The sequence below is a fragment of the Bidens hawaiensis genome, unplaced genomic scaffold (genome assembly GCF_021521415.1).
Source record: "Bidens hawaiensis isolate Kalapana, Puna unplaced genomic scaffold, B.hawaiensis_p1.1 tig00008037_1, whole genome shotgun sequence".
Taxonomy (NCBI): Eukaryota; Viridiplantae; Streptophyta; class Magnoliopsida; order Asterales; family Asteraceae; genus Bidens; species Bidens hawaiensis.
The window spans coordinates 396375-412389 of record NW_027491564.1 but is presented as its reverse complement, the minus strand read 5'-3'; positions in this window follow the sequence as shown (position 1 = coordinate 412389).

Genomic DNA, 16015 nt, shown 5'->3' with positions numbered 1-16015 from the left:
ATCGCCTAAAACGACCAAACCGGGAAATAATTGCTAACGTGTTCTAATGAAGGATCACCTCTCGGTCTCACCAACACTCGACCCTAATGGTAATGAATACTACACAACCAAGGATAGAGGAACAATTCAACTTAAACCAAAATAGATCAACTAGTCACTCAAATACCTAAACCTGACAAGAAACGAACTCGCTCTCGCGCAATCCCTATTCTAGCATGCAAAGGCAATGAGATGACCCTACTTCCTATCACCTCTCGGTCTCAAGAAAGATGTTTAACCGCTGTACTTTAATCACAAATTCACGCAACAAAACCCTACGGTGGTACCTACCGCAAACAAACCCTAAACACAAAGTCTAGAATCAAACAATGCACCGATCAATCAATACAAAACTAATCAATCAACACACGGGGTTTATGCAATGAATCACTAAAATTTCCAGCCACTAAACATAACCTATTTCATGTCTAAATCAAACTTTACAATAGCAATTCAAGTCCATTAATCAAACAATCCATTAAACTCATCAAAACTCAACAATTTTCATCTTCCCTAGGTAGAACTAACAAGTTTAGCCGAACATAGTTTTTGGACAGCAGCTAATGATCAAATAAAACATCATAAAACTCCTACTAATCATCTCAAACATCATTCAACAATCAACAATACTCATAAACAATTCAATCTATCAATCAATTGCAAAAACTAGTAAACAATTGAACAAGATAATCAAAGTAATGAACAATGTGAAAAAATGAAGGATATATGATGAATTCCCGGCCGTTCCTTGCTGAGTAAACTGATGTCGAACCTTCCCGAGGCTAGATTCTTGTGTATTCTTCCTTCCCTAGCCGTCACACGATTAAACCCTAGCCGAACAACACTTTTTTTCTTTTCTTTTCTTCCTGCCGCTGCTGTTGCTGCTGTTGCTGCTGCTGTGCTGCTGTTGATGCTGTTGTGCTGCTATTGCTTGCTGTTGTTGCTGCTAAATCCGATCAGCAGCTCTCTAGGCTGATTAGGGTTTTATTTTTTTATATAATATAATATAATATGGTCTTGGGCCTCCATGATACATACGGGTCGGGCCTTGAGCTTTGTCTTGAACTTGTATGCGTAAAAGGCTTGTAAAAAGCTCGAAAAGTCCCGGTTTCTTCCTTTCTTTTACCCAAAACCTACAAGATTAATAAATGTATGTAAAAACTATCTAAAACGAGTAAAAACACATAAAATATAATATATTACGTAGATGAAAGGTGCGGAAAATACGTGTGTTTTACAACACATCATAGTCAGATTACGGTAATACTCCCTATGCATTATCGAATTTTAGCTTCACTATCTCCCTCAAGATGAAAACCCACAATGTTTATGATTATTAAGCATATTAAAAATGATCAAGGGAAACCTTTCAAAGCTAGTTGGGCCTACCGACATATCTCAAGCTTATTGCGCTATCTTTTATTTAATCTCATATAATAGTAGTTTTAAAAGATCGACCTTAAATAATGATATCATTTTCCATTATTCGTAAAAGAATTTTCGGGACATTCTTCAAAATTTTTCAATTTTAGTTTTATGTTTATTATTATTTATTACTATTATTATTATTATCATTATTATTATTTAAAATTTTTTAAATCAACAATCGTCAGTCTCCCATCCCCATACTTAAATTTTACATTTTTCTCAATAGGAGACAGAAAAAAGACAAAGTAAAAAATAAAATAAATAAAACAACGCACAAAAAAATGGAACAGACTCCCCTGGTAATATTGCAGTTACCTTCGTATGTCATGTTTCGATAATGAGACCGTAAAGCATTTCATTCGTAGCCGTAGCTTCCGGGTACCTTTTACAATTAGATAAGCTCAAAATGTCCCCCCGGTCCGAATGGAGATTGAGTATGGATGAGAGTATCCAAACCTGAAAAACAGACATAAAGCAGACTCTAAAACTTAAAACTGACTCAAAATTCAAAAATAAAAGGAAACAAATAAAAATTATACAAACTCTACACTCGGGTATTACCCGAGACCTATCCCTATCAAGCAGTCAAAGTAGGGATGTCGAGGACAAATACGTCTTCCTCGACCGAATCAACCGGCCACGGATATAACTCTTTAACCTATGGCCGATCGCCTTCCACGCTCTCCCCTCATGATCAACAAGCTCTACTAAACCGTGCGGGAATGCCGCCTTCACCGCGTACGGACCAACCTATCTTGATCTAAGCTTATCAGTAAATAACTTCAGACGGGAATTATAAACCAACACACGATTCCCACACTTGAACTCCTTCACCTTCTTCAACTTCCGATCGTGTAACGCCTTTGTACGCAACTCAACGACCTCGCGTACGCCTCATCTCTTAGCTCCTCCATCTCATGAATTTGGAGATGCCGGCTTTTCGCAGCTTGGGTCAAGTCAAGATTAACGGATCTCAACGCTCAATATACTCTATGCTCTAACTCAACCGACAGATGACACGCTTTCTCATAAACCATCCTAAAAGGTGTGGTCCCAATAGGTGTTTTAAACTTTGCGCGGAAAGCCCATAGCGCGTCATCCAACTTGTCAGACCAGTCATTTCGGCTCTTGCCGACAGTTTTCTCCAAGATTCGCTTAACACCACGATTTGCGTTCTCCACTTGCCCACTCATCTGTGGGTGATAGGCGGTGGACAGCCGATGGGAGACCCCATACAGTGCCAACGGCTTCTTCATCCGGGCATTGCAAAAATGTGTGCCCCTATCACTGATGGTTGGATAAAAGTTAGGTATTATATTATATTAATTAGTTATATTTAATTAAATAAATGAATGAACATTGGTACTTCAAGCATCTTTACGTGTTTCAGAGCATTAGATGTTATGGAGGTTTAATAGGTTGATTTACGAGCTTGGAATGAAGGCTTAGAAGTGCAGGGTTGGGCTTGCACGCTTCACGAGGTAGAAATAAGAAAAGAAAATTATTTTGGCTATATCTTTTGTCCTTCGTGTGACGTGAAGGATTATGAAGATCCTAATTCGTGCGACGCGAATCAGGCCAAATCTGACCCCGACTATTTTTTCTTTTGCGTTACGCAAAGGACAGGCCCATTACCACTTCGCGTGACGCGAACCACCTTAAAACAAAGAAAATTAACCCGAATCACTATATAAACACATTTAAGCCCCCATTCATTATACCGCTTGTTCCAGAGGCTGAAGAAGAACACGGGAACGAGTTTACACCATCCTGAAGCTTCCGGTTTTGCCATTGATCGTATGTTCTTCAAGATAATTAATTTAAACGATATGTCAACGCTCGGCTAAATTCCTGTGTTCATTCTTGTAATGCCCGTAAATTTCGTTAATCGGCTCGATCGTTTATAAATGTTTGTCAAAAATCCGGGGTTTCATCTTTCTAATTTAGAGCCTTGTAATACGTTTTAAAAGTCCGTTTGTCCATCCTTTTTCCCAAAACATCCCCTCTTACGATTTTAAGTATTATATTAGTGTATAGCACCCGACATTTTCGTTTAACGGCATGCACGTTGTAGAGTTTGTATATTTATCGGGTTTGAACCGGCTTACTTCGGGGACCTCCTTGTCATACCCGTAAGTTGAATTAATTGACTTTTCATTCAAGTTGCTACACCTTCCAACTTAAGGGGCTAGAGTGTAACATTCTTTATTATAATAATAAAAAAAAGAAAACCCTAACCCTCCCTTGATGGTCCGAACGGCTGATGTGCAGCCCCTCCCACCTTCGTTTTTTTCTTTTTCCGGCCAAGATTAAGGTGTAAAACTTCAATTCAAGGTTAGTCTAACATCCATGCAAGTCTTCTTCACCATTAAACCCTTGGTTGAACATGTTAGGTTTGAGTTTTGATCAAAACAGTTTCTGGCAGATTCGTAAACGTTTATTGTTTGGTCTGTAAATCGATGAAAATATATTTTTATTGATCAATTTTTTGTTTCTATGATGTTCTAATTTGAGTCTAGTTTCCAGAAAGGTATAATACATAATTTTTGGATGAGATTTGAATACTTTTTATGATTTTATAAGATCGAGTGTCAAAGCTGATGCGGGATGATGGATTATGGTCTGTCTACCCGATATCATAACTCTTTTTCGAAAAGTCCAAATTGGTTGGTTCCACTTCTGGAAGTTAATATTTTGAGTTAGGAACCAAACCCAATTGGAATCGTTTAATGGCTGGGTAATGATTTTTATAAAAATAAAACCATTTTGTTGCACACTGAAATAGCTGTACATACCTTTTTGTGTTGGAAGAATTTTTATGATTTTTGTGTCCACTAGAAAAATATAATAAAAATATTTCTATAAACCTAAGACATTTATTAAAGTCTGGTAAAAATTTAATAATTTATTTCAAAGGTTATCCTATGTAATTAAATGCATCTTCGCATGCTAGAATCTGCACGTTTTACTTGTTATTGATCGATAAGTTCGTTTTAGGCTTAACCGGTGGATGTTCAATTGTGATCGTATCGGGGCTGTTTGAATTGAGTTTTTGCACCAACATCTTCCTAGGTATGTCTAGTATTACATACTTTAAAATCATGTCCTTTGGTGTTCGTTTGATTGGTCAACTAGTTGTAGTTTGAAAGATTGTTTTCGGTTGGCTAGAATAGTGTTTTGTTGTGTTTAATGCTAGGGATGAAGTAAGTGATGACCAATTCAGTTCGGATAGTTTCGGGTTAATGTACGGGCTGTTGGAAAATGATTTTTATGGGTATTGGGGCTGGTTGTCGGTTACTCAAATGGGTCGGTACAACCCGCATTCGCGTTTATTGATTAGTTGGTGCGTTGTGCTTCAAGTTACCGACCCATTTGACTCGTGTAGTGTCGTGTGGACTTGTTGGCTGTGAAATTATCATAACGGGTCCACACGGGGCTGAGTTGGATGTTAATTGCCTAAACAACTCTTAAACGCGCATACTAGTCCCACCTAGTGCTTTCGGGGTTAATTTGGGAATTCTTTATTCCCGGGAGTATCTAAGGGTTGTTTTGGCGTATACAATGCCTCGGGCGCTGTTATAATTGAACTTATTGAGGTCGAGGATTTAGGTAACTCGAACCATGTTAGAACGTCTCGTAGGATAAACGAGTCATCTCGATGTCAATAGTATTGATTGTATGTAAACCGACAGGAGTTTGGGTTGTGGGGCTACGTAGGGATCCTCTAGCTTTTGGTGAAATCATACCTTGTGTCAGGTGAGTTCATGATGCCCTTTTTACTCTTTTGACGTTTTGGGCTAGCATATACACCGAAATACAAATTTTATACGATTTTACTCGTTACAACGATTTGAATGGTATTACACGGTCTTACTCGTGATTGTGCATTTTGAAAGCTATATTGGAATTATTTGCTACGCTTTAGGATATTTTAGAATCGTTTATGGTCTTATATCCTTTAAGGTTACGTACGTCGTTGATGGTCTAGACTCGAGGAAGTTAACAGGCTTGGTAGAAATTGAATACGAGAAGACCTATTTACTTAGTTCACGTTGGGATGATATATATATATATGTATGTATGTATGGAGGTATGTATGTATGTATGAGTATGCTACCTTATAGCCTACGGTTGCGTGATGATATTTAGTTCCTCGTGACTAAGAATGATGTGAGCAGTCTTATTGATGTGTGTGTGCATGGTGATCACGGCCGGGTCAAATATATTACTCGGGTTTTCAAATACCGTGGTGGAGAGGCCCGTGTGGCGTGATCATCATTTTGGCGGGTCAAATATATTACTCGGGTTTTAAAATCCCGTGGTGAAAAGGCCCGTTGTATGTTGAGCTGTGATCGGGTCAAATATATTACTCGGGTTGTACCCGTGGTGGAGAGGCCCGTATCACGTGCTTGGATGTGTAAGCTGTGACCGAGTCAAATATATTACTCGGGTTTGACCTGTGGTGGAGAGGCTCGTGTCACATGCTTAGGTCTTAATATATTACTCAAGTCTTGACTCGTGGTGGAGAGGCCCGTGTACGTGTGTTCGACGATGAATGTATTATTTGGTGAATTATATTAATTATTTTATTATTATCCTCTCTATTGTTTAGAATTATAAGTTTTGAAATAAAGTATGAAATATTGTTTATGAAAACCTGAACTCACTCAGCTCTAGCTGGCTTTGTGTGTATGTTAGTTTGACTTTCAGGTTAAGGATTGGAGGTTACCGCTTGGACGTGCTGGAGACTACTCGGAAGGTTGAAGGCATTTCTGGTCAAGGATTTCAAATAAAACGGATATTTTATTTACATTCGATTTTGGACACTTGTACCCGTGTTTGGGACTTTTAATACTTAAACTTTTTCCGCTGTTATTTACTCTGAACTGGTTTTAAATACAAAGAATTGTTTGGTTTTAAATTTTTGTGAAATTGTGGATGTGATTACCAACTGTAGGATTTATGGGATTCGGGGTCTTACAATTCTAGGATAGGTTTTTGTGTAATTTGACTTATGACCAGATTCATTGTGCTTAAAGATTAAGAGTTTGGTTCGTTTTATGATTTGATATTGCTTGATTATTGCTTTTATTGTTTAAACAGTTCGTGTTCTTCATTATTGATTACTGCATCACTTGTTTTGTTGTGTTCATCAACACTTAGGGTTAGACTCTCGTGTCATTGGACTAATATCATCGGTTATTGAAATTTAATTGGTTTTCATAACATAAACTAGTAATTAGGTAGACTAATTTCAATTGTGTCAACAATTCGGTTAAGGCATCGTTTGTCATCACAATCAAACTAATAGGTATAGTAATTACCGTGTAATCAAGTCAGGTGAATATGTGATTAAGTTGAATGTCGCATTACCCGAACCTAGAGTGAATACCTTTTTATTATTGTTTGCAAAGTTAAAAAGTAATCATTTTGCTTTAATATTAATCTTTCAACCCGCTTGACATCGTATGTCCGCTTTAGTTAATTAATTAATTTAGTTAAAAATCATAAAAATATTTGCACTTTCCTTGAGTCCCTATGGAGACTACCTTACTTACCCGTACTAGTATAGGTATTTAAGTCACTAAAATTAATTGTTTTTGAGTAGACCACGACATCCTACGTCAACTGATCAAGGCATTGGGACTACCAAACTGACAGAACAACCTCTTCAAGAATCCCACTACAACTCGGGTGTCGTTAGTGGGCAAAGCTTGAACCTCAACCAACTTAGAAACGTAGTCGATGGCCATGAGAATATACCGGTTCCCTCGAGAAAAAGGGAATGGAACCATGAAATCAATGCCCCAAACGTCGAAAACCTCACAAACCTGAATAGGGTTTTGGGGCATTTTATTATGGGATGAGATTCTACTAGTGCGCTGACATGTCTCACACTGTCTAACAAACTCGTGTGAATCTTTGAAAATCGATGGCCAATAAAAGCCGGAATCTAGAACTTTCCTAATGATGGAAGACGGGCCATGGTGGCCTCCAGTTAAACCCTCATGACAATGCCTAAGAATCTCACAGCCCTTTCCCCACTCACACACCTCCTTAATACTCGATCGACTCCTACAAGAAACAAGTATGGTGCATCCCATATGTAATGGTTGGCATCTGCGAAAAACTTCCTTCTCTTCTTATAATTCATGCCTTTAACCACCACTCCTTCGGCCAGATAATTCACGATGTCGAAGAATCATGGAAGACCCTCCTCTTCGGCACTAACGTATAAGACTGGCTCCCTCACAAAACTCGCCCTCACCATCATCAACGATTATGGGGAAACTTATCCCTGATGGTGTCCTCTCTGATCTCCTCTCTCTTCGGATCCTCCAGACGTGATAAGTTATCCACAACAACATTCTCTGTTCCCTTTTTATCTTTGATCTCAATATCGATCTCGGAAAGTAAGAGAATCCATCGTATCAGACGAGGCTTGACATCTTTCTTGGCGAACAGGTATCGTAATGCAACATGGTTAGTGTAAACGATGATTTTGGATAACACGAGGTACGAACGGAATTTTTCGAACACGAAGACCACTGCTAGAAGCTCCTTCTCGGTTGTCCTGTAATTCTCCCGAGCATCATTGAGGGTCTTACTCGCGTAATAGGTAGGGTGTAAGTGCTTGTTTTTCCGCTGCCCTAGAACAGCTCGACTACAAAATCACTAGCGTCGCACATGAGCTCAAATGGTAAGCTCCAGTCGGGTGTTACCAAGATAGGGGCATTAACCAGCCGCCTCTTGAGAAACTCAAACGCCTTCAGACAATTAGCATCAAAGTGGAATGCAATGTCCTTCTCTAAAAGGAGAGTTATTGGCCGGATGATCATAGAAAAGTCTCGAATGAACCTACGATAGAAACCTGCATGCCCGAGAAAACTACAAACGTTTTTCACACTAGTCGGTGGAGGAAGTCTACTGATGGTGTCGCTTTTAGCTCTGTCAACCTCAATAAAGTCTCGCAAAATCTTGTGCCCGAGCACAATGCCTTTAGTCATCATGAAGTGGCACTTCTCCCGGTTCAACATCAACTTAGTCTCTATGCGCCGCTTCATCATCCTCTCAATTTTAGAAGGACATTGATCGAACGAGTCCCCGTATACCAAAAATTGTACATGAAAACCTCCATGGAACTCTCGATCATGTCCTGGAATATCGTTACCATGCAACGCAGGAAAGTAGCCGGAGCATTACATAACCTGAAAGGCATACGGTTGTACGCGAAGGTACCATACGGGCATGTAAAGGTGGTCTTTTCCTGTTCCTCATGGGTGACCGGGATCTGGAAATAACCTCAAAACACGTTAAGAAAATACTAGAACTGTCATCTCGGAAGACACTCCAATATCTGATCGATGAACGGAAGAGGAAAGTGGTCTTTCCTAGTAGCGTCGTTAAGCCTTCTGTAGTTGATGCAAACCCGCCAAATTGTGACCTAGTCGGAATAAGTTTTTTAGTGACAAATGTTATCCCTCCCTTCTTAGCGACGACCTAAACAAGACTCACCCATGAAGAATCGGATATGGGATAAATCAGGGCTGCGTCGAGGAGTTTGATAACCTCCTTTTTTACCACCTCCAACATGTTAGGATTAAATCTCCTCTGAGGTTGGATTACAGGCTTGTACTCATCCCCTATGAGTATCCTATGCGTTTCAACTTCTCATCATCCGTCAATTGAGAAGAAATGATGACGGGCAAATTGGACTCACCGTCCAAGAAAGCATACTCTAATTTAGGAGGCAACTCTTTAAGCTCAAGGGACGATGGTGCTTCAGTCGATGATATCTTCTTCGGTCCCTCAGTGCTATCGACAATCATGAACACCTTGGGGTGTTAAGAAGGTGAGCTAGCAAGAATGCTCAGGTCATGCTCCGGTGGAACATCAACCTCGTCCTCCTGATTGAGCAAATCTGCTCCAGAGATGTAGTCAAAACAGCATTCGAACTGATATATAAACGTGTCAAGAAAGTAAACGGAATCGTCCTGACTACTGGAGTTTCTCATTAATTTAAAGACATCGAAGGTGACGTTCTCCTCCCCTACACGAAGTATAATTTTTCCGTCGAAGACGTTAATAAGCACTTTAGCCGTACGCAGGAAGGGTCGTCCCAAAATGAGCGGGACCTGATTGTTAGCCTCCTTGTCTAGAATAACAAAATCCACAGGGAAAACAAATTTATCAACTTTAACAAGTAACTTTTCTACGATTCCTAGCTGTTATTTGACCAAATGGCCGGCCAAGGATAAGCTCATGCGCGTCGGGACTGGCTCGCCAAGGTCTAGCTTTTTATAGAGTGAACATGGCATATGATTTATGCTAGCACCTAAATCGGCCAACTTATAGATCTCAGTCGAGCTGCCAAACAAACACGGGATCGTGAAGTGTCCCGGGTCTGCTAATTTCTCCAGCAGCTTGCTCTGGACTACCGCAAAGCATCCTTCATTTAGACATACTGTCAAAAGCCCCTATAGCCTCTTCTTATTCGAAAGAAGATCTTTTAATAATTTAGAATATTTGGGCATATGCTGGAGTGATTCGACAAACGAAAGATTGATTTTTATCTGTTTAAACATGTCCAAGAAATGTTCGTATTCCTGCGAATACTTCAGCAGCAGAAGATGAGCAAGATACGGGACTCGAGTAAGATCGACTTTGGGACTATTCTTCTCTTCAATCTTCTTCTCAACAACTTTCTCCACAGGAGACTCACCGTTTGACGCGGTACTTGCTGGGGATCGCCTCTCTTACGTCCTCATGGGAGTCTCCATCTCCGTCTCCTCGTCCACAGGCTCCTCATATTCTGCCGACGGCTGCTCTCTATCGCCTCCTCTGCCACTACGGGTGGTCACCGCCTTCAACTGTGCCATTAGGTTAAGCTCGGTGCTGCCCTGAAATACTCCAACCTGCTTATTAGGTAGCATCTGCTTCATCATCTCATTTACCTTTCGAGACAACTCTAAGAATGATGACTGCTGGTTCTTTGATATGATTTCGTGCTCTTCTAGTCTCTACTGTGTGTTATTATCTCTGGCAAGAAGGTGTGACAGCACGACATATTTTTTATTTAGAAGCTCCTTAAGATCCATATCCATACCACTATTCTTTCCCTCACTCAAACTCCTTGATGCCTCTAAGTCTCTAACTTGCCCCTGCTTCTGCCTCGGCTGAAAGCCCTAAGCATTACCTCCCGACCTTTAACCATAGTTGGAGTTATTTCACCGTACAGAGTTACCGTAGGCTTCGGTCTTCAATTTTGATTTCCCAAAATATTTGTAAGTACCTCGGGCGGATAGCTCCTTCTACTGAGCTAGGGAGAGACTCTCAACAACCACTCACACTCATCTATATTTAGCTTATCCAACATGTTCCCTCTAGTTGACATATTGAATCTTTGCTTCATCTGAAAAGTCATCACGTTATAGAATTTCTCGACTATGCCCCATTCGGACAGACCATGCTAGGGGGCATCTACTAAGTAGATTATGGAACCTTTCCCAAGCCAAAGGGTATTGGTCATTAGGGTCCATGCGGAAGGAATAGATCTGATCACAAAGTCGCGACGCTTTAGATTGTAGAAAATACTTCTTAAGGAATTTAGCTTGAAGATCATCCTAGGTAGTGATGGACCCTGGGGGAAGGCTTTCCAACCATGATGAAGCTCGTCCCTCTAGAGAGCATGGAAAAAGGTGAAGGTAGATAGAAGCATGACTGAAATTGGCAATATTGAAAGTGTCACAGATACGAGTGAATTTATTCAGATGGCCCGGCGTGTCCTCGTCTTCAAGTCCATGAAATGGGGAAGAATTAGTAATAGAATTCATGACGTTCGTCAGAATCTGCCAGCTATTAGCATTTGGCATCGCTGGAGGTGTGATAGCAGATCTTCTCCCCATGACTCCCTCATTTGTTCTCGATTAGACCGTACACCTAGGGGGGGTTAGCATCACCCATATCTAAAATGGAATCAGAAACGTGTACGTTGCTTTTGCATAGAGCACGTGCAATATCCTGAAACTCACTATGACACTCACGAAAATCTCTCTTGGGTTCGTCAAAAGCTGTGAATTCCGGTGGTCCTAGCGAACAAGTACGTCGCATCTGTTGAAAAACAAATAAAAAAGAGAGGACCCAAGCTTATCCCTAAAGCACACACATTACCATCAAGGCACATATAGCAATTAGGAGCAATTAAATATTATCATAACATAAAAGTAATTAATTAAACTAATCTAAAAATAAATGAAAGCAAATAGAAGCTAGTTCGCTATTAACAAGTATCCCGGCAACGGTGCCAAAAACTTGATGTGAAAAAAGTGGTGTATAAAAATATTGTAATTAATCAACCAAGCACGAGTAATAAAAACCTATAATACCCTAAACCAAACCACTAGAAAAAGGTAAGTGAACCTATCGGTTGCTGTATTGCTACGGGAAGACCGAGAATATCAAACCCTAGAGACACTTATTAAATTGAGGAAACTAGTTCTAAGCGCTAATTAAATTAATAACTAATAAAAGATTAATTTTTGGTTTTTTATTTATTTTATTTAAAAACTAATAATTACATAAACTAATTTAAACTAGGAAATTACATTATCGAATAGAAGATTTAAAAAAAATTCAAGTATGAGCAAAGGTTACATAAGCAAGGAATCCGAATTGTGACGACTCGAGCATCTATTGGTTCCGGGAAATTGCTACGGGAACCGGGATCTAAAAGTACGAAACCCAAGGAAACCTAATGGATCCCTAATCACTGTCAAGGTGTCACCGAAGAGGAAATCCTAAAGATCGTGTAAAACACCGGCTTATTGGTTCACCTGTCGGCTCGCCAACTCTGATTAGTTACCCTAGAAGACAGCTAACCCATCGGTGTCACTATCTCTATACACCTAAATGTACGGGGTGGTCTAAAATAGTCTAAAGGATATGGGTAAATAGTGAACCTAAGGAAAAAATAGGCAAACCTTCTGTCAGATCGTTTAACCTAAAACCCTAACAACACAGACAAACCCAACAACTTATCACCCGTCAGATATTCAAGCAAGTATGCAACTAATCTTCTAATAATTAATCAAAATCAGCTACTATGATATACGAGCTCAGCAAATCATAAACGAGTCATAAACACAAAGTAAATGACCTAACATTCAATCTATAATCAAAAGACAATCAACCAGAATCATGTCATGTGAAAAATTCAATTGAATAATGAACCAGAAGTAAAAACACATGAACAAATCCAACAAACAGATCAAGATTTTTAATTAATCAAAGTCTCGTAAACATAAGATTTAGCCAACAATCATGTTTAACAGTAAGAACTCATTGAAATCAGTAGCAAACATACAACCAAAACACAGAATATGCAAAAGGAAACGTTAAACCAAACCCGAGACTCGCTTAAGCTTCAAACTCAATCTCCGGTCTTCAATCTCTCAAACCAGAAGCTCCTTACTCTGCAAAATCACCCTAGACAGAAGGTTTAACGACCGAAAGACTTGTTATCGCGTCTAGGGTTGTATAATGCTGTTTAAGTACTTGAAATAACCTTAAAAACCGACAAACATCCCTTGCGTTGCGCGGGGGACTTATCTTTGCTCTCCGTGGGGTCCAATAGGACAAAATAGTCAGGGTACAAAGTTGAGCATGCCGAGTCGCACAAGGCACCTTCCGCACTTCACAAAGGGTTATATGTATTTGATTTTGATTTTTTTCATGTTATTTTATTTTTAAACCTTCTCGAACTTCGTGCCTATCTCGTAACTTGAATTTTTGCATCTTTTAAGCACGTTCTTCACTCCTTCCACATACGGGTACCTGTAAACACGAGAAACCGTAAATAAATGCCATTTTTTTTATATTAACAATATTATTAAGCATGTTTTATTCATAAAACGAGTATATGTGTTTTGCAACACATCAAATGAATTAATCGGTACAAAAGTTAGAATTAGTGACTTGATTGGAACACTCACTAAACTTGGTTACTATTCTATGAGATTACCTGGAAATTTGTCGGAAACAACATCTAACGACGAAATTGCAAAAATTGTTAATCAATTGGTGACAGTCCTGTTGGTGATCACTTGAAAAGAATTCTTGGTAGTCACTAGAGAAGTTTTAATGGCAATTTATATAAAAAATAGATTACCTAGTATTAATGTAACTCTTACATAGTACCAATAATAGATTTATGTCAGTAGCTACCAGGACCTTCCCCCAGAATCGGTGGGAAGTTTGAGCCTAAGGTGGACGAAAAAAAGGGCCCCTAAATCACTACCTAGCAACCATCACACGTCGACGCCGATCAAATTCTTTCAATAGAAGAAGCCTTCAAATTTGAACTTGAAACTACTATAGAGAGCGTGAAAGGTTGGATTGAGTTACACTAACGATCTTTTTAAAACGAGAAAAGAAATAAGAGAATAAATAGGATGCGTGGAAATTAAAGTCGTGGTTGCCGGGTCTCAAACTAGAGTTCTTCGTGCACTAATAAAATTTTTATGCATAATAAATAGATGCATTATATATATATACACACACACACATACATACACACACACACACACACACACACACATATATATATATATATATATATATATATATATATAAAGGATCCGATACATTAATTCTGTGAATTACGATTACTAGAGCCGGATCTAGATCATTGATGACATCGTGACGTTTGGAGTCATGATTATACGTTTACAATGACGGATTACTTTAGTGTGTGTTTTGAAGGTATTTGAACAGAGTAACAAGATGCACATATGATTAAAGGAACTGCTATTACTTTATGAATATCTTACAGATAAATATAGGGGATGACCACATTTGTTAAGTTAACCCTTAATGAATGTGTCATTCGTTACATTAAAGACTTACGAATGAGACTTCTCATTCGTTATACATTACATTAGCGAATAACCCCACATTTTTTTGTCCATTCATTAAGACTTGGTTAACGAATGGAACTTACATTAGACGAATGTGACACATTCGTTACAAGGTAACGAATGTGCCTTACAATTAAGGCAAATGGGCAATAATATGTAATTACCAAAATTCCCTTTACATTAAAACATAATATAATAGTATAAAGACCGAGACGCTCGAATGATGTACCAACAAACTCCCCCTCATCTCGAGCTCTTTATAATTTACTTCTTAAACATCTTCGTTGTCCAATCATTGCAGCAATGGATCTTGAACGCATAGCAAACACGAACCACTTGTTGAAATTGCATCGCAAGAACTTAGTCCCTTACGTTAGCGAACCCGATCTGATTGTGAAATAAAGCGTTGTTATCAGACTCCGATAAGTTAACGAGCTACATGGGATCAATAACCCGAATGAACTGTGTGTTCAATCCAGATCCCAATACTATTACCACTTCACATGTTCTGTTGTCGTAGTACCACCTGTTGAACGTAGTGAATAGACTCTATGGGAAAGTCTTCATTGTTGCCCTCTTCATAGTCTTCGGCGACTTCACCTGTAAGATCATTTTCCTCCAGCCCGTGTGCGGATCAATTTCATCAATGTACTTGTGACTAGGCACCTGAGGCTTGAAGAACTTGAAATCGTAATGGGTTTCATGCAAGATATGATCATAGAACCACGAGTCCCACTTGTCGTTACCCCAATTCACGAATGGTCGGTTGGCTAAGGTTCTCACATCCCACTGTGGCATCGCCAAAACTTCATGTATACGTTTAAAATAATATAATCCGTGTTCCCACTTGATTACGTATACCTTAAGTTCTGAGTCGTACTGCCACGCCACCTTATCACCTTTCACATTCTTCGGACTCTTGTACTTTTTCATCTGGTATGCAGATGCTCGGACCTTCACTTGTCTAACTTCGTCTTGCTCGTTGTATCGAAGTGTCTCGATCATCTTGTTCATCCGTTTGACGTTGTGCTCAAACATGCCATCTAAAGCACGTTTCCTCTTCTTCTCTTTAGCAGACAGGTGACTGGTCTTGGCTTCTTCATTCCATTTCTCTTTTTCTTGCTCAGTAGTAAAGAATGGAATACCCGAATCAGAATTAATCGAAGTATACATGTCGGGATACTCCTCAGCAGTAACGTCTTCGACCTCGACTTCTTCAAAATATGGCATATTCCCATGTGGAATGCTAGGATTCTCACTTTCCTCAAACTCAGTGTCAACATCTATCGATCTACCCAATTCTTCCACCTCATCCTCATTCAGATCCAGAAACAAAGCAATTTGTTCTTTAGTCAAAGGATGGTCAACAAATTCACCCTCTTCGATCTCATCTACATTCACCGTACTGCGCACAACCCCATCCATACCCACAAATATAATCATATTAGCCGCAATCGTATCGATCGGCTTTGCTCTCGTATAATCCTTATAAGGAATAATCTGTAAATTATTCCCGCCACTACTACCACCACTACTCGATCCAGCCTTATCACCTACCGACAATGTATTACCACCTCCCGGTTGCTGATCACCAACTCCACCATCATCAGGATCCTGATCATCATTCTTCAATT